General features: G+C 40.0%; 3 pseudogenes across 2 annotated transcripts in view; all 3 read left to right on the top strand.

The window, feature by feature from the left end:
- The first annotated feature begins 4,215 nt into the window (after positions 1–4,215).
- LOC112430284 (Ig kappa-b4 chain C region pseudogene) lies at positions 4,216–14,928 on the top strand (annotated as a pseudogene).
- Positions 14,929–18,119: 3,191 nt separating this feature from the next.
- LOC106676793 (Ig kappa-b4 chain C region pseudogene) overlaps positions 18,120–25,609 on the top strand; it is a 50,372-nt pseudogene continuing 42,882 nt past the window's right edge. The window contains exons 1-2 of the transcript XR_013095457.1: positions 18,120–18,227; positions 22,228–22,309. The product of XR_013095457.1 is annotated as an Ig kappa-b4 chain C region pseudogene (transcript). The remainder of the gene's footprint in view (positions 18,228–22,227; positions 22,310–25,609) is intronic.
- On the top strand, positions 22,688–23,935 carry LOC112430283 (Ig kappa-b4 chain C region pseudogene; annotated as a pseudogene). The gene is made up of 2 exons (XR_013095346.1): positions 22,688–22,704; positions 23,388–23,935. The product of XR_013095346.1 is annotated as an Ig kappa-b4 chain C region pseudogene (transcript).

The following is a 25,609-nucleotide window of genomic DNA, read 5'->3' as shown; positions in this document are numbered from 1 at the left end:
GGACCTCAGCCATCCCAACAACAGACTGTTCTCTCTGTTGCTGTGTACGTGACAAATAAAAATCTGAATTTGGAAAACGAGGCATTCGCAAAGCCACCAGCATTGTGCCTGATCGGACACACCCCTCTCACACACTCTTCACACTCTTGCCATATGAAAAAAGACAGCTTCAGCTGACAGAGCTGTGACGAGACGCCCATTAAGCCCAGATGAAAAGTGAGGCCGAGCAAAACAATGCTGACCTTAACCACTCTGCATCAAAGCTGTGCAGGACAGTGATGGACCAACAATGATCATCGGGCAGCAAAAAGGGCGTGCCAGAGACAGGAGGAGTAACTGAGGTCAGGAGGCACCTCAGAATGGACAAAACACCAGGAGAAAATAAGCTGAAGGCACAGGTGTCGGGGCTCGGCCAGGAGCTGAACTCTGAGAAGAGCCGAACAGCAGAGCCGTAAAAGGCCGTGGAGCAAAGCAAGGGAAACATCTATGGACTTCAATCTGACCTGTACGGAAAAGACTGAGGTTTCTGCCCTCAGTAAGAGCTCAAGGCATCAGAGCAGAAACTGACCATGGCTCAGGAGGAGCTGGCTGATAATCGAACCCATCAGGCTTGGAGTCCCAGACACAGGACTTGAAATCAGGCCGGAGCTTGCAGGAGCAGGAGGCCGCCAAACCTGACGAAAAAGCTCCAACAGCAGGAGCAAGCCCTGAAGGAGCTACAGAAGCAAAAGGGTCAAGTTAAGGAGGAGCAGAACAAGGAGAAGATGCAGGACACTGGAGAAAAGGACTGCCTCAACTGGGGCCAGAACCAGTATGGACAGAACTTTGAGCAGCAGCACCAACGGATGCAAACGGACTGAAAAGGAGGAGGGCAGGACCCAGGGCACGCTTCAGGCCGTGGTTTACCCAGAACACCAGAACAGGAAAGTGATGAACACAAACACCCACACAAACACACACATCTACATGCATTGACTCAGAATGAAGAGAAACACACATATGAACCTATACATTCGTTGACTGAGTGAGAAATGACACACACACGTGCAAAAAAATCGAAATGCTGATTCAATTCACTGAGAAGTGATACACACACACGCTGATGCAATGAAGAATGCTTTACTAACAAATGCTGCACACAAACATCCAAATACGGAGTCGGTTACAACAATAAGAAGCCATTGATTGTTTATTGGTTAAATGCATTTCATGCCACACAGAGGGCATTTGTGTAGATTTAGGAGACAGGGTCTAAAGTAGTTTGGTTGTGAAAACAATGTCTGTGCGTGATGTCTGTGTATGGCTTAAGGCCTCCACTGAATTGTTTATTGTGCTTCACACAGCCTGATAAGGAGCAGTGGTATAGAGTGAAAATCATGAGTGAATGGTGTGAGTTTTATTTCGGAGAGAAGATAAAATAACAGGGGCATGTGCTGAGGGGTGGTGCTGCACAAGAACAAGAGTAAAATAAAGAAAATATTGTTTTTAGTTTTGAGAAGTGCAAATTAAAATGTACCATTACACTCAGAGGATCAATATGAAGTTCAATATATGTTAATTTTGAATGAAGTACATGATTGGTGACTGTTCTGTCCTGAGCTTTTGTTTTTACAGGACCCGCTTGACCACACCAACAGTTTCTCGCCACCGAAGAGGGGTACTTGCAAAAAATAGAGAATGGGGAGGAATATCATCAAAACTGGAAAAAGGTAATCCCCAAAGGGGGTGATAACGCCATAACTTTCACTTATGGTCAAATTCTCAAAATTTGACCCCGAACTTGAAAAATTCTTCAAACATTTAGAGACGAAGTGGAGATTTAGATAAACATAATGTCACAAACCACGTAAGGATGGAGCACTTGAATCGATAAGATGGTGAATTGACACGCAGCAAAATGTTGATCAAGTTGATTATGTTTATTCCAGGGTGCAGAGCAAGGTTATTATTATCAAAGACAACAAATGAAATAACGAAAATTAGAAGTTGAAAATTTGCGTTAACGGAAATAAAATCAAGACAAAAAGGAAAACTAACCAAAACTGTAATGAATGTTCACAAAACTAACTAAAATTAACTAGATTTATAGCAAAATGTGTTTAGTTGCATTGATAAGTATTTTCATTTTTTCTTTTTCTTTTTTCTTTTTTCTTTTTAAGATAAATCAAGTGTTGGGACGGTAAAATAAACACATTACAAAAACAAAATTGTTTTTAATTAATTTTATTTAAATTTTACAACATGTGCACTACAGTGCACAAGGGGAGTTCATTGATCACGAATGTGAAACTAACAACATTCAAGAGCTATTTAAGAAGATTACATGTTCCTCTGAAATTTTTGTAAGCAGGATATTAAAACTTATTTATATAACATTATCATAAAAATGTAGATCAGGGATCAACTTAGAAGTCACTGACACTTCACTAGCTGTAAGCCATTGGTTCAGGAACAAGTGATTGCACTGGGCTTTCTATTTCACAAAAGCCAATTCATTTATGATATCTGAGGAAGTACTGTGATTTTTATTTGGAGACACAAAGGAACATTTGGCACTTCCCACATCTCACATATGTTTTACTGTTGCACCCAACCATTCTACAACTGAAATGCCTTGGACTGTTAACCATGTCAGGCAAGTGGAGTGAACCATATTTTGCTACACTCTTATCTGATTGGGGCTTCCTTTTCTTGATTTTCGGAGAGAACTTTTCATTATTGGTATTATTCAGGTCTTGTTCACATGTTTGTCCCTGGTTTCTCAGCCAAGAGGAGCTTGAACTCCAGATACTGGGAGTTCTGTTCGCACATTGAGATCACTGATAACTTTTAGCAACAACGTGATCTTGTAGAAACAATTAGGTGTCATGGATTCAGCTATAATTGCGACTCTTATTTTTACTTTACTGGAAAACATTTCTGCATTTTACCCATATTTTATTTTTAACTCAAAATCAAAAATTCCAGATTCTCCTACATGTTGGTTTTGGACCAGATAGGACGACAGTTTTCAGGTGGCCCTGTGTTTTTCTCTATTACATCTGCCACTGCATCTCGATAATCTTTGTGTGGTTCTTATTGGGTTGTGACCCTCTCGTATCTGGCTCACATGACTCGCATCCTCAGAAGAATCTATGTTTGAATCTCGCTCAATTATTCTGCTATGAATTCCCCCTGAATTATGAATTCTCTCTGCCTTTGTCAAAGAGTTGTCTATTAGGAAAAAGTGAAATAAATATAAGTACAAAGTCCCAATGTGTAGAGCACACATTAATAAATTAGTCATGTTCTCCGTGAAACTAAATAAGCTTAATCCTTAAAGACCCCTCGAATTATTTACTAGATGTTTATTTTTAAAAATTAAACAAAACCTGAGTTAAAAAAAAAAGAAAAACAATTGGCAAGGCCACACCCCCACACATGTGATATAATTTTAAAGATACTGTTGTCCTCTCTAAGAAACATCAGGACTTAGAGGAGTGGCAAGTAGAGTATGAGAGCTACAAGCAAAAACTAAATGTGTACTACAGTGTGCAAAAATGAAATATTGGGTGATTAGGGGGTTATGAGGGACATGTATAAAACTAAAAATCCCACAAACCTCGAAGTGCACTTGAAAAGCTCACACAAGAAGGTTAACCTAGCTTACCTTGAAGAGCTCATCAGGGGGAGCACACTCCCCCTCCTTGAGGAGCTCCCCCACTCAACCCGCATCCCCAGAAAACAGCTAACCCCAGATAAGGCAGCGTGATGTATCCCGAGACAACAGGACTGGGACATCTAAATAAATGTGTGAATCAATCGCCTTCAAAAAGGTTATCAATTCACTTCAACCAAAATTAGGAACACTCGGTGCGGCAAGAGTTAATAGTTATTAGTCTCAACACCCAAGGATAACCAGAAGAGCATGATTGATATGATGGAACTGAGATTTTGTTACACTTAATTTTTGCAAAACACAACTAAAACTAAACTGAAACTAAGGATTTTCAGAAAATAAAAACTAGACTAAACTAGCAAAGAATTGGTAAAAACTAATTACAACTGGTAAAAATTGAAAATCTGGAGTCGAAACTAAATAAAAATAACAACTAATGAAAATGGCAAAACGATTAAAACCCTGGTGCAGAGATTGGCAAATCTGACCAGGAAACGTTATAAAATGGATTGTCAGAACAGTCAGCGTTAAAGTCACCTTTGGCAGTCCAGACTAGGATGGCATTGGACATCTTCGGGGCGGAAAAGGGTTGGTGTGACCAAGGTGTGGTTTGGCTTGTTGTATGTATATTTTGAGATCATATGGCTCTGGATGGACCAGTTACCGGGGCATGGAAGGAGGACAGACTCATTAAATGAGGAGAAGGAATTTCCTGGGATTGGAGATCCTCTGGGTGAGTGGTTGATTAAAAGCGTGCATAAAATAGAAGTTATCTGTTGTTATTGATTGGTAATAGATTGATAATTGGCCACATTTACAGCTGTATTGACTTGTTGTGGACGTAGTCGACTTCAGGTTTAAGCACTCTAATTAACAGGTTGAAAATAGTGACATTAAAGGAAGAGTATGCAGCACCACCCTGTCAGACACCAGTGATGGTGGAGCTCACTGATGAATCAGGTGAGCTGGATTCATGGCTGAGTCAAAACTAAGATCCCCCTGCTGTGGTCAGTGAGGGAGAAATCAGGGGGAAATAAAATTTAAAAGAGGCATCTATACACGTTTATGGGTCAAGTGAAACGGGATAAAAGGGGGTGTTTTACTGTTATTTTAATATCAGCAGTATTATTGTATGAGAATCATGTAACAGCATTGCATCGATGATCATTTATTGAAGCTTTTGACCTTATACTAACATCTGTGTTCCTGTGATGGTTATAACCTCTGATGAATCTTCTATTTACAGGTGTTAGGATAATGATATAATTTTTCATTGCAGGTGTAACCATGATCATTTTTATACATATCGCGATTTGTTGCTCATTGTAGAGTTGTGCTCAAGTTAATAAGGGTTAAAAGCTACAGTCAGCGTGAATGTCTGACTGATCTATTGAGGGAAAAGGCTTCGAGCACAGAAGGCCGCACGCGCTTACAAAACACTGATATCATGTTATTGTTTGTGATCTTTTTTTCAATTATGCCTTTTGCTAAGTTTAAGTAGTGGCAGTTAATTAAACGACATTTATTAAAATATTAAATACCTGAGTCAGAACGTTACACGCAGATCACCATAACAATCTGGGAAACCTTGTAGCTGCCTAACCTTTTCTTTTTTGAATGTTCTAGCTCCGTTGATTTGACACATTGGGATGTGTCAAAAAAGGGGGGGGAAGTTGAGTTTTAACATAACTTTTTATAACTTTATTTGTGTCTTTAATACCTTAGGTATGGTAAAGCTTAAGCTAATAGCGGTCCGAGAAGTTTCTGGTCCTTTGTAGAGAATCAGTGAGAAGCATAGATCATCACGTCCATGTTTAAGCATTAATCATTGAAATGAACTGAATAGCGTTTAGAAGATTTGTTAATTTGTTTGTCTTTTGTTAAAAAGAGGGGTTTCAATAATTTTCAGACACACCTTGCAAATGTGCTTATAATGAGTTGGCACTTGGTCTTTTGAAGGTCATGAGCTTCGTTCGGCGTGATGGTCCGGACTGATATATTGTAGGTATTGACTTTGAGTGCAGAGGGCTAAATGCAAACACGCTTACACACACATAGGATATGATTAGAATAAGTCCCTGGGACATTCTGAATGTTTTTAAACCAATTCTGAATCACTAGTAGGTCAGTAGATAACAACATTAGATTATAATAATAATAATAATGGATTGGATTTATATAGCGCTTTTCAAGGCACCCAAAGCGCTTTACAATGCCACTATTCATTCACTCTCACATTCACACACTGGTGGAGGCAGCTACAGTTGTAGCCACAGCTGCCCTGGGGCAGACTGACAGAGGCGAGGCTGCCATATCGCGCCATCGGCCCCTCTGGCCAACACCAGTAGGCGGTAGAGTAAAGTGTCTTGCCCAAGGACACAACGACCAGGACAGAGAGCCCGGGGATCGAACCGGCAACCTTCCGGTTACAGATACGCTTCCCAACCCCCTGAGCCACGGTCGCCCGATTATTAGGGTTAGGAAGAGAGGTGTTTTGGTTTTCTGTCTCTTACAGAGAAAGGAACAGACACCAGACGAGGTCACAGATATGCGAGGATCCTCCGCAGCAGAGACAGACACAGTGACTGCCGAGACATCAACTGGGTCCAAGGGTCATGGCGTTTGGGCTCCAGCTAGTCACCACAAAAGGATGGATCCCATAAACACAGCAATAACCATGAAGGGGTTGGCGGAAATCCAGGAACACCAGACCAACGAGGTTCGAGAGGCTCTTGGGCAAAAAGGGGGACACCTTCCTGTTCCTTTTTCTGGAGGATACACAGATCGTTGTTTGAAATCGGGGCAGAATAATCCCCTGATCTGTGCCACGACTGAAGGGTTGTCTAACCCCTAAGGTTGAAGAATGAAGAGCAGAGGATCACCCAACTGGACGACACTGGTAGCTGCAGCAATAAAATAAAAGGCTAAAAGCTCCTTGGACAGAGGTTCTAGTCTGAGTACGTCTGAAGGGTATAAGGTAGCACCAAAATAAAGCTGTGGGAGAACTGGGGAGTGTCATCTGTACCTGCTATTGTTGTAATAATAGTTTTTCTTACATCTGAACTGCGCAAACACAGAGGTCATCTCACATATGGTTCGCCCATCAGGGGGACAAAGGACCTCAGGAGTGAGAAGAGATGAACCCGGCCACACTGAATTGAAGGGTGTTGGTGAGGTCATTATTCTAATGACCTCATCAGGGGGAATTGTTAGATTATAATATTATTTTATGCCATGTTAGACCCCTAATTAAAGATTGGGAATTATTATGTAGTTTTAGTTGGCATTATTCTCCTGAATTAGAAGAAGCCGATAACTATTGCATTAGTTAAACTGATTTGCATTACATTAGACTGCTGATTTATTGTGGATGAATGATATTGTTTTATGATGCATTATACTGCTGAGTTATGAGAAATACTGTTTGCAGAAAGTCATCGCCTTATTTGTCTGATTAGAAGAGAACAGAATATACTGGAGTTTTCTGCCCCATCTCAGCAGGAGCAGATAGACGGGGAGCCAAGGTCGTAGCTTAGGCGCTGTGTGAGAGAAAGCATGTGAATGTTTAGGCTTTTTATGATAAGGTGGGGGCACCAGAGGCTATAAGAGTTTGAGCAATGCTCCACCATTTTGAGATCCGAGGCTATCTGCATACAGTGTCCATCTCCCACGCGTGTGTTCATTAAAATCATCGTTTGACTCAACCCGGCCGGACCAGTGTTGTTATTGTGGTTTTTTCTCTTGTCTCCATCCCCAATATTTGAATCCGTAACACCATATACACACAAAAAAAAAGCTGAACCCTCAGGCCATCTGCTGCGACCGGTTCGGGTGAGAGAGGGAAAACAGGATGAAAGACATGCTGTGGAAGAGAGACAGAGATTAATAACAGATATGATTCAATGCAGAGAGGTCTATTAACACATACTGAGTGAGAAAGGTGACTGGAAAGGAAAACCTCAATGCATCATGGGAATCCCTGGCAGCCTACGTCTATTGCAGCATAACTAAGGGTCAGCTGGTCCAGCACTAACTATATGCTTAAGGAAAAAGGAAAGTTTGAAGCCTAATCTTGAAAGTAGAGATAGTGTCTGTCTCCTGAATCCAAACTGGAAGCTGGTTCCACAGAAGAGGGGCCTGAAAACTGAAGGCTCTGCCTCCCATTCTACTTTTAAATACTCTAGGAACAACAAGTAGGCCTGCAGAGTGAGAGCGAAGTGCCATCGGCTAACCGGGTAAATGCTCGGTATGCGCTTTGGGATCTTTTAAACATCATTAGACGCGTTGCTGCGTGCTGTCAGTCCCGTCTGTGAGCGCAGAACAAGCCCTCACAAAACAGCAGTTCGGGGATGACGTCTCACACATGGGTCCTCTGTCGGACTACAGGAAAACCCGGACATATTCATCAATCTCGAAAATCCCCTCGGACGCCCCGGACAGAATGTGAAAAGTGGACATGTCTGAGGAAAAGAGGACGGTTGGTCACCCTACATAAAATGCTTCTGTTCGGTCAGATGAGCGACTGCATCATTTTGCAGCAGAGCAGCTAATCTCCAAATTTTAACTTTAAAACACCAAACCAACCTCTGGCTCCTTTTTCCATTATAAACTCAGATTTGCGTGAACAACAGTCCCATAATGCATTGTGTCGGTCACGTCAAAATCCAGATGGACGCAGTAGTTTACATGTGGTGGTGTGGCTGCTAAAATTAGAAGTGTTAGCGCTTGATCCTTCATGTGTTTAAAGATTGGGATACAAACTTCTCAGTGAATCTGGACAAAAGCTATTTTTAGCACATACATGTCAATAATAAATGGACGCTTCTATCTGATCGTGTGTTGTCACTGAAAGCTCCTCAACAGGTACTGACTGTAACTCGAGGTGAGATTGTTTCATCTGAAAGTCTAAAGTGCAGGATGAACTTTGAATCTCAGAGTAAGGGTTGTATATATGTGACAAATATGTCACTGCATATGATTTGGATGTTATGTATGTGTAGTTATGGACACATGTGATTTAATCATGAAAGCAACTCATGACTTCTGCTTTTGAGCCGCAAACTTATGTTTAGATTATTTAAAATAAAATGTAGTTTTTATGTCGAGCTGTATGATATTTAATGATTGTATTTTGTATATGTTAACAGGAAGGTCTTATTTTACTGATAATTGTTCAAATTTAACAAATCATAGATTATATTACGGCGGCTGTAGTATGAAACTGAGGTCAAAGGTCATGATGAAGCGTTTTTTCAATAACTGTTCGACTTTGGAACATCTGACTTATTTTTAGTTAAATGTAAAGGAAAACGAGAAAGAAACTATTTTTAGATTGAAATCAAATGTGTGCACGTGTGTGTGTGCACGTGTGTGTGTGCACGTGTGTGTGTGTGTGTGTGTGTGTGTGTGTGTGTGTGTCTGTGTCCTCAGTGAACTGTATCAGTCTCTGCAGTATCTTCCAGCTGCAGCAGTCACTTCAGTTTCTGTTCAGTCTGACTGAGGGAGGTTTTTGTACGACTGTTTTTCACTGTGTGAACACATACTGACTGTTCAGCCAGTGAAGACTCTGACAGTAATAAACTGCTGCATCTTCAGCCTGGACTCCACTGATGGTCAGAGTGAAGTCAGAGTTTGATCCACTGCCTGTAAAACGAGCTGGAATCCCTGATTCTCGACTGCTAGCATACTTAATGAGACGTTTAGGAACTCCTCCATCTTTCTGTTGGTACCAGGCTAAACAGTTGGAGCTATAAACATTCTGACTGGTCGTACACTTGATGCTCACAGTTCCTCCCACAGCAGAGCTCACTGCTCCAGGCTGAGTCACTGTATATTGTCCTCTGGACTCTGAGGACACAGAGACAAAAACATAAAGCAGCTTCATGGTTTTGTGGGCTTCATTTCAGAGGGACAGATGTTGATAGAGGAGAGGAGTTTGATTCTCTGGACTTTACCTGTGAAGCAGCAGCAGAGGAGAGTCCAGATGAGGACGCAGATCAAAGTCATGTTTTTGATGAGGAGGATTTCTGTGGCTTCTGTTGTGATGAAGGACAGCTGTCAGTCATCCAGTGTTCAACTCTCAGGACTATAAACTCTCCCAGAGCACTGGAGCATGGTGCTGCTGATGCAAAGTGCCTCTCTATGGAAATCATCTGAACAAGTTTAAAGGCATAATGTGAAAAAGTAAAGGTCTGGACTTCACTACATGTTTTTACAACATTCTGTACGCCACGCAGATCCTGATGGGTTCTGAAGAACTACTAACTGATTATATTTGAAATAAGTTCATTTAACAGTTGCTCTTTGCTAAGATGTAGAGAAGTAAGAAATTCATATTTTTTCTGAATTCCTTCGTTCATGTTTGTAGCATTAAATATTTCATGGAAAGCATTTAGTCAGTGACTTTATGATGGTGTACAGTGGTGGGTCACACTTAACATTTGTACAGTTACATTGAATCAAGTAACTTTTTGGAGTAAATTCTACTTGCTGGTGAAGATCATGTGACCTAACTGAAAGCTTCACAGTGGGAATACAATAGACTTTGTGGAGAAAGTGTTTTCTAAACCACTTGTGCCACTGTGCTGGTATTTGGAAAGAATGTAATACCCCATATTATTTGTATGAATGCAGTTATACTCACTGTATGTAAAGTACTATTGAGTGAGACATGCTGTTTGACTTATTGGAAACACATTTTTTAATTAAGCATAACATTTTATTGGTTTTGTTTGCGATGTTGTTGATTATTAAAGTTTCTGATGACAATGTCAATTTTAAAATGTTGCTATAGGAGACCATTAAGATGGCTGTGATCCAAAATTAAATATGGTTCAAACATCATGATACAACATAATTTCCTCCAATACCATCCACCTCAAACATATATTACAGTTTCTGTCAGTTTGCTGCAGTTTCAAATCAGTGATGCTTTTCCCCAATCAAATTAGCCTTTCTCGTTGTTTTCATACACACATACACACTGCTGTTGTTTCTACACTAATAAAGGGATTTGTTACTTTGTTGATCCACTTGAATCTCACAACTCTTCGAAACAGTTTTGTCAGACAGAACTCCAGATCTGTCACTTTGCTGAATACTGTCCAACACTGCATTAGTGTTTCCACTCAAATGACTTCAAAGCAGTGAAATTGCTCTTCAATTATAATCACATATGGACACATGTTCTCAGAAGACGTTTAAGTTGAAACATTTGGAAATGCATAATCTCAGTCTTGTGTCACACGTCCATGCCATGGCACTGCTACTGTAATTACACAGAAACATATACTATATGCACTCACAGACCACTTTATTAGGTACACCTTGCTAGTACCGGGCTGGACCCCCTTTTGCTTTCTGAGCTGCCTGAATGCTTTGTAGCATAGATTCAACAAGTCAGAGATTTTGCCCCTCATTGACATAATAGCATCATATCATTGCTGCAGATTTGCCAGCTGGACACCCCTTTCAACCACATCCCAAAAATGCTGTCTTCAACTGAGATCTGGTGACTGTGGAGGCCATTGGAGCACCGTGTTTTTGTTTTTTTGTTCTTACAAGTTTGGTCAGCTCATGTGAATTATAACCTCAGTTTCCTGTTCTTAGGTGACAGGCCCTGCAGTGCAGTCTTCTACTGCTGTAGCACATCTGCTTCAAGGTCGCATGTTGTGCTTGCAGACATGCTCTTCTGCGTCTTGTTTGTATCGAGTGGTTGATTGAGTTACTGTTGCCGTCCTATAAACTCAAAACTTTCAGGCCGTTCTCCTCTGGCCTTTGACATCAACATTTTTCAGACCGTTCCCATCAACCCTACAAATGGCTGTGTAAAGAAATCCCAGCAGATCAGCCTGTCTGGCATCAACAACCATGACACTTTTAATTATCTTTCTTAATGATGTTTGAATTAATCCTCAGCAGGCTGTGTCCAACATGTCTACATGTGTAAATGCTATGAGCTGCTGATATGTGATTGGCTGATATTTGGATTAACAAGCAGTTTAACAGGTGTACTTAATAACCTAATAAACATATGCAGTATGACTTTACTGGACTATACAGTAGTTGGTGCTGTGGTCTCAGATTGTATACATTTTCTTTTCCTGACACATGACACAATAATAATGAGTATTATTTTGCTTTTGCAAAAAAACCATCAGACTTGATTTTTGTTTCTGAAAACAGTTTTAAACTTCTCATTAGCTGTCACAGTCCGGGTGAGCTGCTGGTAAATTTCCACCATGTTCTCCTGTGTCTGCCCCTGGGCAGAGCCGTCATCTCCTCACATGGAGCCAATCTGGAGCAACCTACTCAGGATATTCAAGACCAGCGTTGCCGTCTCTTCACTGCTAGTTTGCCAACTTACCCTCGGTGCTAACAGGCTACCATGCTTCATGCTCCTTGCCCAAGTCTATGCACTCGGCCATACTCACTGCAGTTTCATGCTCCGTCTCCTGGGAAGGATTTCAATATCACACCTGCTGCCCTCTTCCCACTGCTTCTCACAGGATCCCTTGGAGCTCAGGTCAGCCCATCTTAAATCTATTCAGCTCACCTGGACCTTCACCTACTCCCCTCAAAGTACCACCAACTCCACCTGCAACATAAGCCATACTCTTCTTTAAAATTCAACCACACCTGGAGAAGTCTGAGAACCCACTAACCCCCTTTTCCTCTCTCCCTCTTGATCACCACGCCACCTTAGGCCACCACGCTACGTTTTCTTGTCAGGAATCCCACGTCAAGTATAACTCTGTGTTTTTGTGCCAAATAAAGATTTGTGTGAAGCAAACTCAACCGTCTCCACATGTGGTCCAGCACTTGAGTCCAGTTTCGTACAGGCCTTTGGCCCCTTGTGACATTAGGCCTACATTTTATGCAGTACTCTTTCCAAAGTAGGTGAGGTTTTGAGAAAAATAACAAAACAAAAAAACCTGTTTTGATGTCTTAAAACGACGGTGAAAGTGTTTTATGAAGTGTCTTTTGCATAGATGAGTCTGTGTGGTGAAAAAGGCCTTACATATTTGGAGAGCTGCATTAAGAGTGGTGAGAATGACGTTCCTGATGTAAGACTTTCACCAAAGCAACTGAGAAAAGCAGTGATGGGGAAACATTTACTGGAGTTCATTTAAGTGTTCACGAATAAATGTCAGTGAAGTCGTTTGAAAACGTGTGTGTGTGTGTGAAACATGTCAAAAGTAAACCAAAGCAACACATGGTGATAAAACCCGAATTGAATGGTAATGTTTACCAGTTAGAAGCCTTCACAGTGAGAACAGCACAGAGCACCGTCTTCTCTACCTGGAAGGAATTTTCAAAACTTCCTAAAACACCATTATTTGTAGACAGAATTCCAAAATAGAAATAAAAACTCATTAAATAAACCCTGTATGTGTAGGCAGCGTCTTAACAATGGACATGTTCCTTCAGAAATTAAAAAAATATATGGAAAAAATGCTGGTACACTTTCCAGAACTTAATATTTTTGTGAAATTCAAAACATAACTACATGAATCTGAAGTGTTTTTGAAGCGTTTTAGGCTGAGAATTAGTTTCAGTGTTTAGAGCTGTGAAAAAATAAGTGCCAGGTTTCAAGAGATGTTTTCACATGTGAAAGCTGTAAAATCTACATTTTGAAATCAGATTCTTTAAATATTGTTGTAATGGGCTTTATTTGTTTTAATTACACTATTATAATATTATTAAATGATACAAACAGTGAATGATTTTGTTGAGTTTGTTTGTTTCAGAGTCAGAGAGCCGTGTCTCTCTACAGTCAGAGGTTTTTGTACGGCGCCTCAATCAGTTTGTATCACTGTGGTACACGTTCGGTGGAGGAACCAGACTGGATGTTGGAAGTAAGTCAAAAACAAAGTTACTTCTATGTCCTTTTTCTCTTTAATGTAATTTTCTTTTCTTTGATTTCATTTAATATGAAAGGCTAGGAAACTTTTTGTGTAACTGATTAATTATTTTATTCATAAATTTTGTCCTAAGAAACAAAGTCAGCTTTGGAAATGAATATTCAGACACTCAGGACAATTTCCAATGAAAATCTGGGATACTTCATAGTATTAATTATTATTTGTGGTTCTGATGATAAAGTTGTATTTTGAGGGCTTGTAGGTTTAGTTCAGTCTGACAGAGTCAGAGAGCCGTGTCTCTCTACAGTCAGAGGTTTTTGTACGGCGCCTCAATGAGTTTGTATCACTGTGGTGGACTTTTGGTGGAGGAACCAGACTGGATGTTGGAAGTAAGTTAATTAAACTGTGTTTATTATTAAATGTTTTATCATTTTCTTTTATAACTACTTGTTAGGCTGCTTAGATGAGACAAAAGTATTTTTTTTATTTAAAATAATTTAGTTTTTGATGTTTGTCCTTTTTACTGGACTAATTCAGATGAGCTCTGCGAGTTTCTCTTGTTTAATCTACATTTCTGTCACAGTAAAATGTAGACAAGAGTAAACTTCATCATCTTATGATTAGTTTGTAAATTTCCACCACATCAGCTGCTGTTTGGATGAGTCAAAGTTTGCTTTCTGATGTTTTTATCGTGTCAGATGTTTCAGATTTAGTTTGAAATCATGTGAGCTGTTCAATAACATTTCAAATCTACATGAATGAGTAGCTGCTCTGTGCTTGTGTCCACTAATGTCTTCAGTCATCCATGATTTAGACTTCTAATCATTTTAAAGCTTCTGCTGTAAATGTTTCCACATCTGCTTCTTTTATTTCCAGTGTAGTTTGAACATATTTCAGCTCAAACTGTGTGATGATTCTCTCTGTGCTGATATGCATGAGAGGTTTCTTAAAGGGAAGTGAAACAATGTGTGAGTGAATGACTGGTGGAGCAGAAAAAACACCTGACAGAAACTTCTTAACGGAGAAATTCAAATTGTGGTTCGTGTCCTCTAAGCTGATTGGTGTTTCCTAGGTGATACCCGCCCCGCCCTGAAGGTGCTGGGTCCCTCCAGTGCAGAGCTGGAGCAGGGGAAGGCCACGCTCATGTGTGTGGCCAACAAGGGCTTCCCCTCAGACTGGAGTCTGTCCTGGAAGACGAGCGACAGCAGTGGCAGCAGCAGCATCAGAGGGGAGGAGAGCAGGACTCCTGGAGTGCTGCAGAATGACGGCCTCTACAGCTGGAGCAGCACCCTGACGCTCACTGCAGACCAGTGGGGGAAGGTGGGCTCTGTGACCTGTGAGGCCACCCAGGGCTCCCAGTCTCTGGTCTCAGAGATACTGAGGAGAGACCAGTGTCCCCAGTCCTGATGTCAATCACTGAGTCTTTCATGCTGTTTTTCCTCTTTCTCTCTGTTTCTTTTTGTTTGCAGATTTTTAAAAGAGCATCAAACAGTCATATTTTCATCTCATAATGACAACAATCAGAGCAACAATCTCCTCTAGTTTCATCCTTTTGTGTCTGTTGTAAAGCTGATATTTCAAACTCTTAAAAGAATAAAAACGTACAGAGAAAACATGTTCTTTGACTCTGTGAGTTTAATAAATGCACATTAAAAAATTAAGATTTTGTAATATTTGTAAAACCAGACCAAAATAAAAATGTAAACAGACACATCAAGTGTAATGTGCAGTGAAAATGGTTAAATATATTTTTTAATCCACATATTAAATATTTCTCTATAAGATGTTGAGGTCATGTCAACCATAGATTATCTGTGTGCTCTTCATAATTTCTAGTCTCAAAGTTGTTTTATGATCTACATTTTAATCTGATCTAAAACCTAATAAGTAAAATTAAAGAGCAGGGTGTCATCTGTATGTTTAAACAGAGATCATTAAAAAAAGTATAATTGAAGATTTACTGAAGTTTGATTAATGAACTATTTGACAGTGAAACTGTGATGAAGCACCAAAGCAGAGAAGAGTCTAGAAGCTGGTGGTGGCAGAGGTGAAGCAGGTGGAGACTTAGCTGAGGATCTCTAATTGTCAGGATGAGGTGGAGATCAGGAGTCTGAGAGTTAAAGCACACAAAACAGAGGCTGAGTAACTCACAGAAGGCAGCGAGACAATAACTGGACTCAAATAATGACGACAGAATTGAGCTTGAAGTGGACATGATGTTAAGAACAGACTAACAGAACAAACACAGGAATGCAGGCAGATGAGAGACTACAGGTCTGCTTTAATCAACTTATATAGAAGTTAATCTCTTCTAGTGTTCACAGCAAAATGAGAGAAACTCACTTCACTAAACCTCTTAACACAAGAAAAAGACCACGGTCTGTCAGGAGGACGCTTGCTGGTTTTACATCTGACAGAGACAGTCTGTCCTGGAACAAAAGACTGAGTCGGCACTTTTTCTCCCAGTTAATAATAAAGAATATCAGAGTTATTGAAGTTACAGGTTTCATGTTTCATGCTTCATGCACGACATTCACAGTGTTGGTTTTTGCCCAGTTTAGGTATTTGTGTCTTAGTCCTGTTTTTCCTTTGCTTTGTATTTTTCATGCAGTCTCAATGAACGCCTCGCTTTCTGGTAAATTCCATCCTGTTTCCACGTGTCTGATTTTGGGTCCTTTCACTCTCCGCTCCACACAATCTGCTGCTGCAGATCGTGACATTATTTGAATTATTCATTCTTTTTGTTAAAGTCTTTATTAGTTTCACTATTTGACTTGTCCAGGGTGTACCCTGCCTCTGACCTTAAGACAGCTGGAATAGGATGGGATGCATGTATAGTTTCATTATTATCATTATTGTCAGATCATCAGCATGTGATAATGTGGATATAATACCAAAATAGTAAAATGCCTTCTTATTTTGCATTTATTTATTACAGTTTTTTCATTTTTGATTTCAGACAACCAAACTGTACGATTAAGAAGAAAGCTGTGTTTCTTTACACTCAGAGGTTTTAGCTCAATCATGATGATACAAACTCTTTTCTTTCAGGATCCAGACTGGATGTCTGGAAATAAATCAATTTTAAATTAGTATTTTAAACAATACTTTGTCCTTCTGCTTTTGTTTTAGCATGCTAAGTATGTAAAAAAAAGTCCTGTTTAGAAGCGGACATGTCACAGTGCTGGATCTGTGACCCAGTGTTTTGTCTGTGTTGTTAATTTATATTCTTTGATTACTTTTATTCATGGTTTTGGTTATCTTTTTTTCTTAAGTTCTTAGTGATCCTAGTTCTCCCTCCCTCAGTGTCCATCTCAAGCCTGTGTATAAGCTCTTGTCTCCATGTTTATTGTTCCCTCTGTTGCACAGGCAGTCATGTCTCCATGTCTCAGTGTCTAGTGTCTGTCTCTGTTTTTGTTCCCCCAGTCACAGTGTCTTTTCTGCATCTACATATTCGTCATGCTTCCTGTTTTCTTCTGATAGTCCTTGTCCTGTGTTCAGTTTTCAGTTTTGCTTCCCCTTGGTCTCCTTATGTGTGATTATTTCCATCTGTGCTCTCCTCCTGTGTGTCATTCCCTTGTGTGTTTCCTCTGCCTGTTGTCGTGTTGTCCCATGTGCTGTAAGTTTCTCCATGTTTCTGTCCATCATTCCTAGTTCCATGCTCCTTATTTCCTAGTGTTTCTGTCTCTAGTCCCCCAGAGTCTAGTTCTTATTTTCCATGTTCAAGTTTTGGTTTGTTTTTCGTAAATGTTTATTTTGTGCATTATTTCCCAACAAATAAAGCTGCCTCTTTAAATTTGTTTCCGTGTAAGAATCCTGAATCCAGGAACCTTCATGCTGCCTGCCATACAGCAAACATGACAGGACATTGAATAACAAACATTAGTATACACAGAGCCAGCCAGATGTAGAAGTGTGATGTGTCTCATGTGATGGTGTTTTAACCTGAGTGAGCACTTCATTTAATTATTCACGATATCCATATCCATTTCATCTTTCCAGGATATCAGTGTATTTAAACTTTTAGCGTCCGAGAGCCTGAAAGCTATAAATATTTTACTTTTTACCACTTTGCTTCAGTTTAGTTAATTTTATATCTAAATGTTTACAAATTGCATTTAATTCCTGTTTGAATCATGATATTAAAATGGGAAACAGAGACATTGTCCTGGTAATTTGATGTTTTTGTGTTTCTTTTTAAATTCTTAAATGGTTTTGTCCTGCCTTACCTCTGAGCTACTTTACTCAAATACTCCTGTACAGAAACATATTATTAATATATGTTGTTTAATCCTGTCATGTCTGGCAGTTTATGCAATCTGAATTATGATCTGAATGCACTGTGGTGCCAAAAACACGTTGCAAGATCAGCTCTATAAGTTCTCTATGGTTCCTCTTGTTTCCTCTGCCTGTTGTCGTGTTGTCCAACAATGTGTCACCAACTGCTGCACCTGTAAGAAAAAACAAAGGGAACAAAAACATACAGCACCTGGAACACAAAGATATGAAAATGCACAGATACATAAATTAACAATCTTTTTGTGGTGTGTGTCATTGTCACAAAAGGTAGACAATAATGAGGGCAGGGAGGTGCAATAATGCCCTCCTGGGTGTCAGAGGCAGTCAGAGATAGATCCAGGAGATCCAGGAGATCCAGGAGGCCACAGCAGGAGAAGGAGGAAGGCGCCAGATGGGGCACCCAGAGGGTGAGAGTCTCAGAGAACCAGAGGCAACAGGCATCAGTCGGATGTCCTAGCACGAGCCGAGAACAGTGCCCAAGGACCACCTGGCACGACTTTGAAAAGTGGAATGAGAGGCAGAGTCTTCAGCTCAGAGAAGATCAGCTTCCAAGTTGAAGTCATGAATCACAATCACCCACAAATCTGTGTTTATTGATACCAAATACAGTTACAATGCATTCATTGTATACTCTGATTACATTGTATAAAGAGTGAAATGCATGTTTATTACTGCTTCTATTAATAGTGTTGTTATGAGTGGTTATGATGCTGTTTAAGGTAAATCTGGAGGAAATCCATCAGTCTCTGCAGCAGTCAGCTCAGCTCTTATTCAGTCTGAGGTAAAATAATATTAAAATGTGTAAACACATCTGTGCTGAGATAACTCTGAACTCTAAACTTATTTGTTCTCTATCATGTAGGAACGTCTGTGAGCAGTAATGTGGTTTTTCTTTAGCTCCTTATTTATTCATGTTGCTTTAAAATTTAAGACTTAAGATTCAAACTAATAAAATCATTTAAAGATTTCAAAGTTATGCTCTGATAAAGCAATTAACAAAGTGGAGTCTAAGCAATGATGGGAAAGAGGGAACGAATGCTGGATTCAAAAGTTTACTATTTAAATTTCTACAGCAGCTAATTAATAAATACTTAATTTATCTACTGATGTTTCCTGTGTGTTCAAAGTATTTGGTGGTCTTTTAATTTACAGCAATACACTCAATGTTAATGCTGTGTGTGTGTGTGTGTGTGTGTGTGTGTGTGTGTGTGTGTGTGTGTGTGTGTGTGTGTGTGTGTGTGTGTGTGTGTGTCCTCAGTGAACTGTATCAGTCTCTGCAGTATCTTCCAGCTGCAGCAGTCACTTCAGTTTCTGTTCAGTCTGACTGAGGGAGGTTTTTGTACGACTGTTTTTCACTGTGTGAACACATACTGACTGTTGATGTAGTGATAACTCTGACAGTAATAAACTGCTGCATCTTCAGCCTGGACTCCACTGATGGTCAGAGTGAAGTCAGAGTTTGATCCACTGCCTGTAAAACGATCTGGAATCCCTGATTCTCGTCTGCTAGCATAGTAAATGAGCAGTTTAGGAACTCCTCCATCTTTCTGTTGGTACCAGGCTAAACGGTTCCCACTATCTACACGCTGACTGGTCGTACACTTGATGCTCACAGTTCCTCCCACAGCAGAGCTCACTGCTCCAGGCTGAGTCAATGTAATTTGTCCTCTGGACTCTGAGGACACAGAGACAAAAACATAAAGCAGCTTCATGGTTTTGTGGGCTTCATTTCAGAGGGACAGATGTTGATAGAGGAGAGGAGTTTGATTCTCTGGACTTTACCTGTGAAGCAGCAGCAGAGGAGAGTCCAGATGAGGACGCAGATCAAAGTCATGTTTTTGATGAGGAGGATTTCTGTGGCTTCTGTTGTGATGAAGGACAGCTGTCAGTCATCCAGTGTTCAACTCTCAGGACTATAAACTCTCCCAGAGCACTGGAGCATGGTGCTGCTGATGCAAAGTGCCTCTCTATGGAAATCATCTGACCAAGTTTAGAGGCACAATGTGAAAAAGTAAAGGTCTGGACTTCACTACATGTTTTTACAACATTCTGTACGCCACGCAGATCCTGATGGGTTTGAAGAACTACTAACTGATTATTTTTAAAATAACTTCAATGTCAATTTTAAAATATTGCTGTAGGACACCATTCAGATGGCTGTGATCCAAAATTAAATATGGTTCAGACATCATGATACAACATGATTTCCTCCAGTACCATCCACCTCCAACATATATTACAGTTTCTCTCAGTCGCTTTGCTGCAGTTCTCAAATCAGTGATGCTTTTCCCCAATCAAATTAGCCTTTCTCATTGTTTTATACACACATACACACTGCTGTTGTTTCTACACTAATAAAGGGATTTGTTACTTCATTGATCCACAACTCACAGCTCACAACTGTCGTGATCGGGCTGTGTCCAGGCAGGAATTGGACCCAAACTCAAACTCACTGGAAACAGGACTGAACTCAAAATGGCAGCTTTTATTGCTGAACAGAAAACTCCACAAAACCTAAACTGGGAAGAATCTAACAAAACACACACAGCACGAGGAAGATCACGGCACTGTAGTAAACAATCAATCTTTACATGAGCCAGGTGAGGAAACACTATCACAGGGAGCCGTCTGCACCGGGAGCCTCCAGGCTGGGCAAAGAAGCCCCCCAGCCAGGCTGAGAATGTGTCGATGATGTGAACAGAACACACATATAGTTTAATGAGTATTATTTTGCTTTTCTCCATTTCATCAGTTTTGTAAGATTAAAAAAATACAAAAAAACCATCAGACTTGATTTTTGTTTCTGAAAACAGTTTTAAACTTCTCATTAGCTGTCACAGTCCGGGTGAGCTGCTGGTAAATTTCCACCATGTTCTCCTGTGTCTGCCCCTGGGCAGAGCCGTCATCTCCTCACATGGAGCCAATCTGGAGCAACCTACTCAGGATATTCAAGACCAGCGTTGCCGTCTCTTCACTGCTAGTTTGCCAACTTACCCTCGGTGCTAACAGGCTACCATGCTTCATGCTCCTTGCCCAAGTCTATGCACTCGGCCATACTCACTGCAGTTTCATGCTCCGTCTCCTGGGAAGGATTTCAATATCACACCTGCTGCCCTCTTCCCACTGCTTCTCACAGGATCCCTTGGAGCTCAGGTCAGCTCATCTTAAATCTATTCAGCTCACCTGGACCTTCACCTACTCCCCTCAAAGTACCACCAACTCCACCTGCAACATAAGCCATACTCCTCTTTAAAATTCAACCACACCTGGAGAAGTCTGAGAACCCACTAACCCCCTTTTCCTCTCTCCTTCTTGATCACCACGCCACCTTAGGCCACCATGCTACGTTTTCTTGTCAGGAATCCCACGTCAAGTATAACTCTGTGTTTTTGTGCCAAATAAAGATTTGTGTGAAGCAAACTCAACCGTCTCCACATGTGGTCCAGCACTTGAGTCCAGTTGCGTACAGGCCTTTGGCCCCTTGTGACATTAGGCCTACATTTTTTGCAGTACTCTTTCCAAAGTAGGTGAGGTTTTGAGAAAAATGACAAAACAAAAAAACCTGTTTTGATGTCTTAAAACGACGGTGAAAGTGTTTTATGAAGTGTCTTTTGCATAGACGAGTCTGTGTGGTGAAAAAGGCCTTACATATTTGGAGAGCTGCATTAAGAGTGGTGAGAATGACGTTCCTGATGTAAGACTTTCACCAAAGCAACTGAGAAAAGCAGTGATGGGGAAACATTTACTGGAGTTCATTTAAGTGTTCACGAATAAATGTCAGTGAAGTCGTTTGAAAACGTGTGTGTGTGTGTGAAACATGTCAAAAGTAAACCAAAGCAACACATGGTGATAAAACCTGAATTGAATGGTAATGTTTACCAGTTAGAAGCCTTCACAGTGAGAACAGCACAGAGCACCGTCTTCTCTACCTGGAAGGAATTTTCAAAGCTTCCTAAAACACCATTATTTGTAGACAGAATTCCAAAATAGAAATAAAAACTCATTAAAAAAAACCCTGTATGTGTAGGCAGCGTCGTAACAATGGACATGTTCCTTCGGAAATTAAAAAAAAATTATAGAAAAAAATGCTGGTACACTTTCCAGAACTTAATATTTTTGTGAAATTCAAAACATAACTACATGAATCTGAAGTGTTTTTGAAGCATTTTAGGCTGAGAATTAGTTTCAGTGTTTAGAGCTGTGAAAAAATAAGTGCCAGGTTTCAAGAGATGTTTTCACATGTGAAAGCTGTAAAATCTACATTTTGAAATCAGATTCTTTAAATATTGTTGTAATGGGCTTTATTTGTTTTAATTACACTATTATAATATTAATAAATGATACAAACAGTGAATGATTTTGTTGAGTTTGTTTGTCTCAGAGTCAGAGAGCCGTGTCTCTCTACAGTCAGAGGTTTTTGTACGGCGCCTCAATGAGTTTGTATCACTGTGGTACACGTTCGGTGGAGGAACCAGACTGGATGTTGGAAGTAAGTCAAAAACAAAGTTACTTCTATGCCCTTTTTCTCTTTAATTTAATTTTCTTTTCTTTAATTTCATTTAATATGAAAGGCTAGGAAACTTTTTGTGTAACTGATTAATTATTTTATTCATAAATTTTGTCCTAAGAAACAAAGTCAGCTTTGGAAATGAATATTCAGACACTCAGGACAATTTCCAATGAAAATCTGGGATGTTTCATATTATTAATTATTATTTCTAGTTCTGATGGTAAAGTTGTATTTTGAGGGCTTGTAGGTTTAGTTCAGTCTAACAGAGTCAGAGAGCCGTGTCTCTCTACAGTCAGAGGTTTTTGTACGGCGCCTCAATGAGTTTGTATCACTGTGGTGGACTTTTGGTGGAGGAACCAGACTGGATGTTGGAAGTAAGTTAATTAAACTGTGTTTATTATTAAATATTGTATCATTTTATTTAATAATTATTTGTTAGACTGCTTAGATGAGACAAAAGTATTTTTTTTATTTAAAATAATTTAGTTTTTGATGTTTGTCCTTTTTACTGGACTAATTCAGATGAGCTCTGCGAGTTTCTCTTGTTTAATCTACATTTCTGTCACAGTAAAATGTAGACAAGAGTAAACTTCATCATCTTATGATTAGTTTGTAAATTTCCACCACATCAGCTGCTGTTTGGATGAGTCAAAGTTTGCTTTCTGATGTTTTTATCGTGTCAGATGTTTCAGATTTAGTTTGAAATCATGTGAGCTGTTCAATAACATTTCAAATCTACATGAATGAGTAGCTGCTCTGTGCTTGTGTCCACTAATGTCTTCAGTCGTCCATGATTTAGACTTCTAATCATTTTAAAGCTTCTGCTGTAAATGTTTCCACATCTGCTTCTTTTATTTCCAGTGTAGTTTGAACATATTTCAGCTCAAACTGTGTGATGATTCTCTCTGTGCTGATATGCATGAGAGGTTTCTGAAAGGGAAGTGAAACAATGTGTGAGTGAATGACTGGTGGAGCAGAAAAAATACCTGACAGAAACTTCTTAACGGAGAAATTCAAATTGTGGTTCTTGTCCTCTAAGCTGATTGGTGTTTCCTAGGTGATACCCGCCCCGCCCTGAAGGTGCTGGGTCCCTCCAACAAGGAGCTGGAGCAGGGGAAGGCCACGCTCATGTGTGTGGCCAACAAGGGCTTCCCCTCAGACTGGAGTCTGTCCTGGAAGACGAGCGACAGCAGTGGCAGCAGCAGCATCAGAGGGGAGGAGAGCAGGACTCCTGGAGTGCTGCAGAATGACGGCCTCTACAGCTGGAGCAGCACCCTGACGCTCACTGCAGACCAGTGGGGGAAGGTGGGCTCTGTGACCTGTGAGGCCACCCAGGGCTCCCAGTCTCTGGTCTCAGAGATACTGAGGAGAGACCAGTGTTCCCAGTCCTGATGTCAATCACTGAGTCTTTGATGTTGATTTTCTTCTGTCTTATTGTTTCTTTGTGTTTGCAGATTTAAAAAATAAACTCATCAAACAGTCATATTTCCATCTCATAATGACAACAATCAGAGCAACAATCTCCTCTAGTTTCATCCTTTTGTGTCTGTTGTAAAGCTGATATTTCAAACTCTTAAAAGAATAAAAATGTAACGAGGAAACATGTTCTTTGACTCTGTGAGTTTAATAAATGCACATTAAAAAATTAAGATTTTGTAATATTTGTAAAACCAGACCAAAATAAAAATGTAAACAGACACATCAAGTGTAATGTGCAGTGAAAATGGTTAAATATATTTTTAAACCCACATTTCTCTATAAGATGTTGAGGTCATGTCAACCATAGATTATCTGTGTGCTCTTCATAATTTCTAGTCTCAAAGCTGTTTTATGATCTACATTTTAATGCTGCAGCAAGACTTTTGACGAAAGCTTCTAAATATTCACATATAACACCGTTGCTTATACAGTTACATTGGCTTCCTGTCGAATTTAGAGTCCATTTTAAGATTTTGGTTTTAACTTTTAAGGCTCTTCAACAACAAGCACCACCATACATTATTGAACTTTTACAGCCCTATGCCCCTAGTAGGTCTCTGAGGTCGAGTAGTCAGGGCCTACTTGTCATTCAGTATACGAGACTGAAAACTAGGGGTGATAGAGCTTTTGCTACTGTGGCCGCCAGACTGTGGAATTCCCTTCCTCAGGACTTACGATCCGCTGATTCATTGATTACTTTTAAAAAACAGCTAAAAACACATCTTTTTAAAACTGCTTTTTGCTAACTTTGTTTGTATTTTGTCTTTTTAATCTGTTATATCTTGTAAAGCACTTTGTGATCTCTATCTAGAAATGTGCTATATAAATACAATTTTAATTACTTTACTTGCTTACATTTTAATCTGATCTAAAACCTAATAAGTAAAATTAAAGAGCAGGGTGTCATCTGTATGATTAAACAGAAATCATTAAAAAAAGTATAATTGAAGATTTACTGAAGTTTGATTAATGAACTATTTGACAGTGAAACTGTGATGAAGCACCAAAGCAGAGGTGAGTCTAGAAGCTGGTGGTGGCAGAGGTGAAGCAGGTGGAGACTTAGCTGAGGATCTCTAATTGTCAGGATGAGGTGGAGATCAGGAGTCTGAGAGTTAAAGCACACAAAACAGAGGCTGAGTAACTCACAGAAGGCAGCGAGACAATAACTGGACTCAAATAATGACGACAGAATTGAGCTTGAAGTGGACATGATGTTAAGAACAGACTAACAGAACAAACACAGGAATGCAGGCAGATGAGAGACTACAGGTCTGCTTTAATCAACTTATATAGAAGTTAATCTCTTCTAGTGTTCACAGCAAAATGAGAGAAACTCACTTCACTAAACCTCTTAACACAAGAAAAAGACCACGGTCTGTCAGGAGGACGCTTGCTGGTTTTACATCTGACAGAGACAGTCTGTCCTGGAACAAAAGACTGAGTCGGCACTTTTTCTCCCAGTTAATAATAAAGAATATCAGAGTTATTGAAGTTACAGGTTTCATGTTTCATGCTTCATGCACGACATTCACAGTGTTGGTTTTTGCCCAGTTTAGGTATTTGTGTCTTAGTCCTGTTTTTCCTTTGCTTTGTATTTTTCATGCAGTCTCAATGAACGCCTCGCTTTCTGGTAAATTCCATCCTGTTTCCACGTGTCTGATTTTGGGTCCTCTCACTCTCCGCTCCACACAATCTGCTGCTGCAGATCGTGACATTATTTGAATTATTCATTCTTTTTGTTAAAGTCTTTATTAGTTTCACTATTTGACTTGTCCAGGGTGTACCCTGCCTCTGACCTTA

The sequence above is a fragment of the Maylandia zebra genome, linkage group LG22, assembly GCF_041146795.1.
Source record: "Maylandia zebra isolate NMK-2024a linkage group LG22, Mzebra_GT3a, whole genome shotgun sequence".
NCBI classification, from domain to species: Eukaryota; Metazoa; Chordata; class Actinopteri; order Cichliformes; family Cichlidae; genus Maylandia; species Maylandia zebra.
This window is presented reverse-complemented; position numbering and strand designations above follow the sequence as displayed.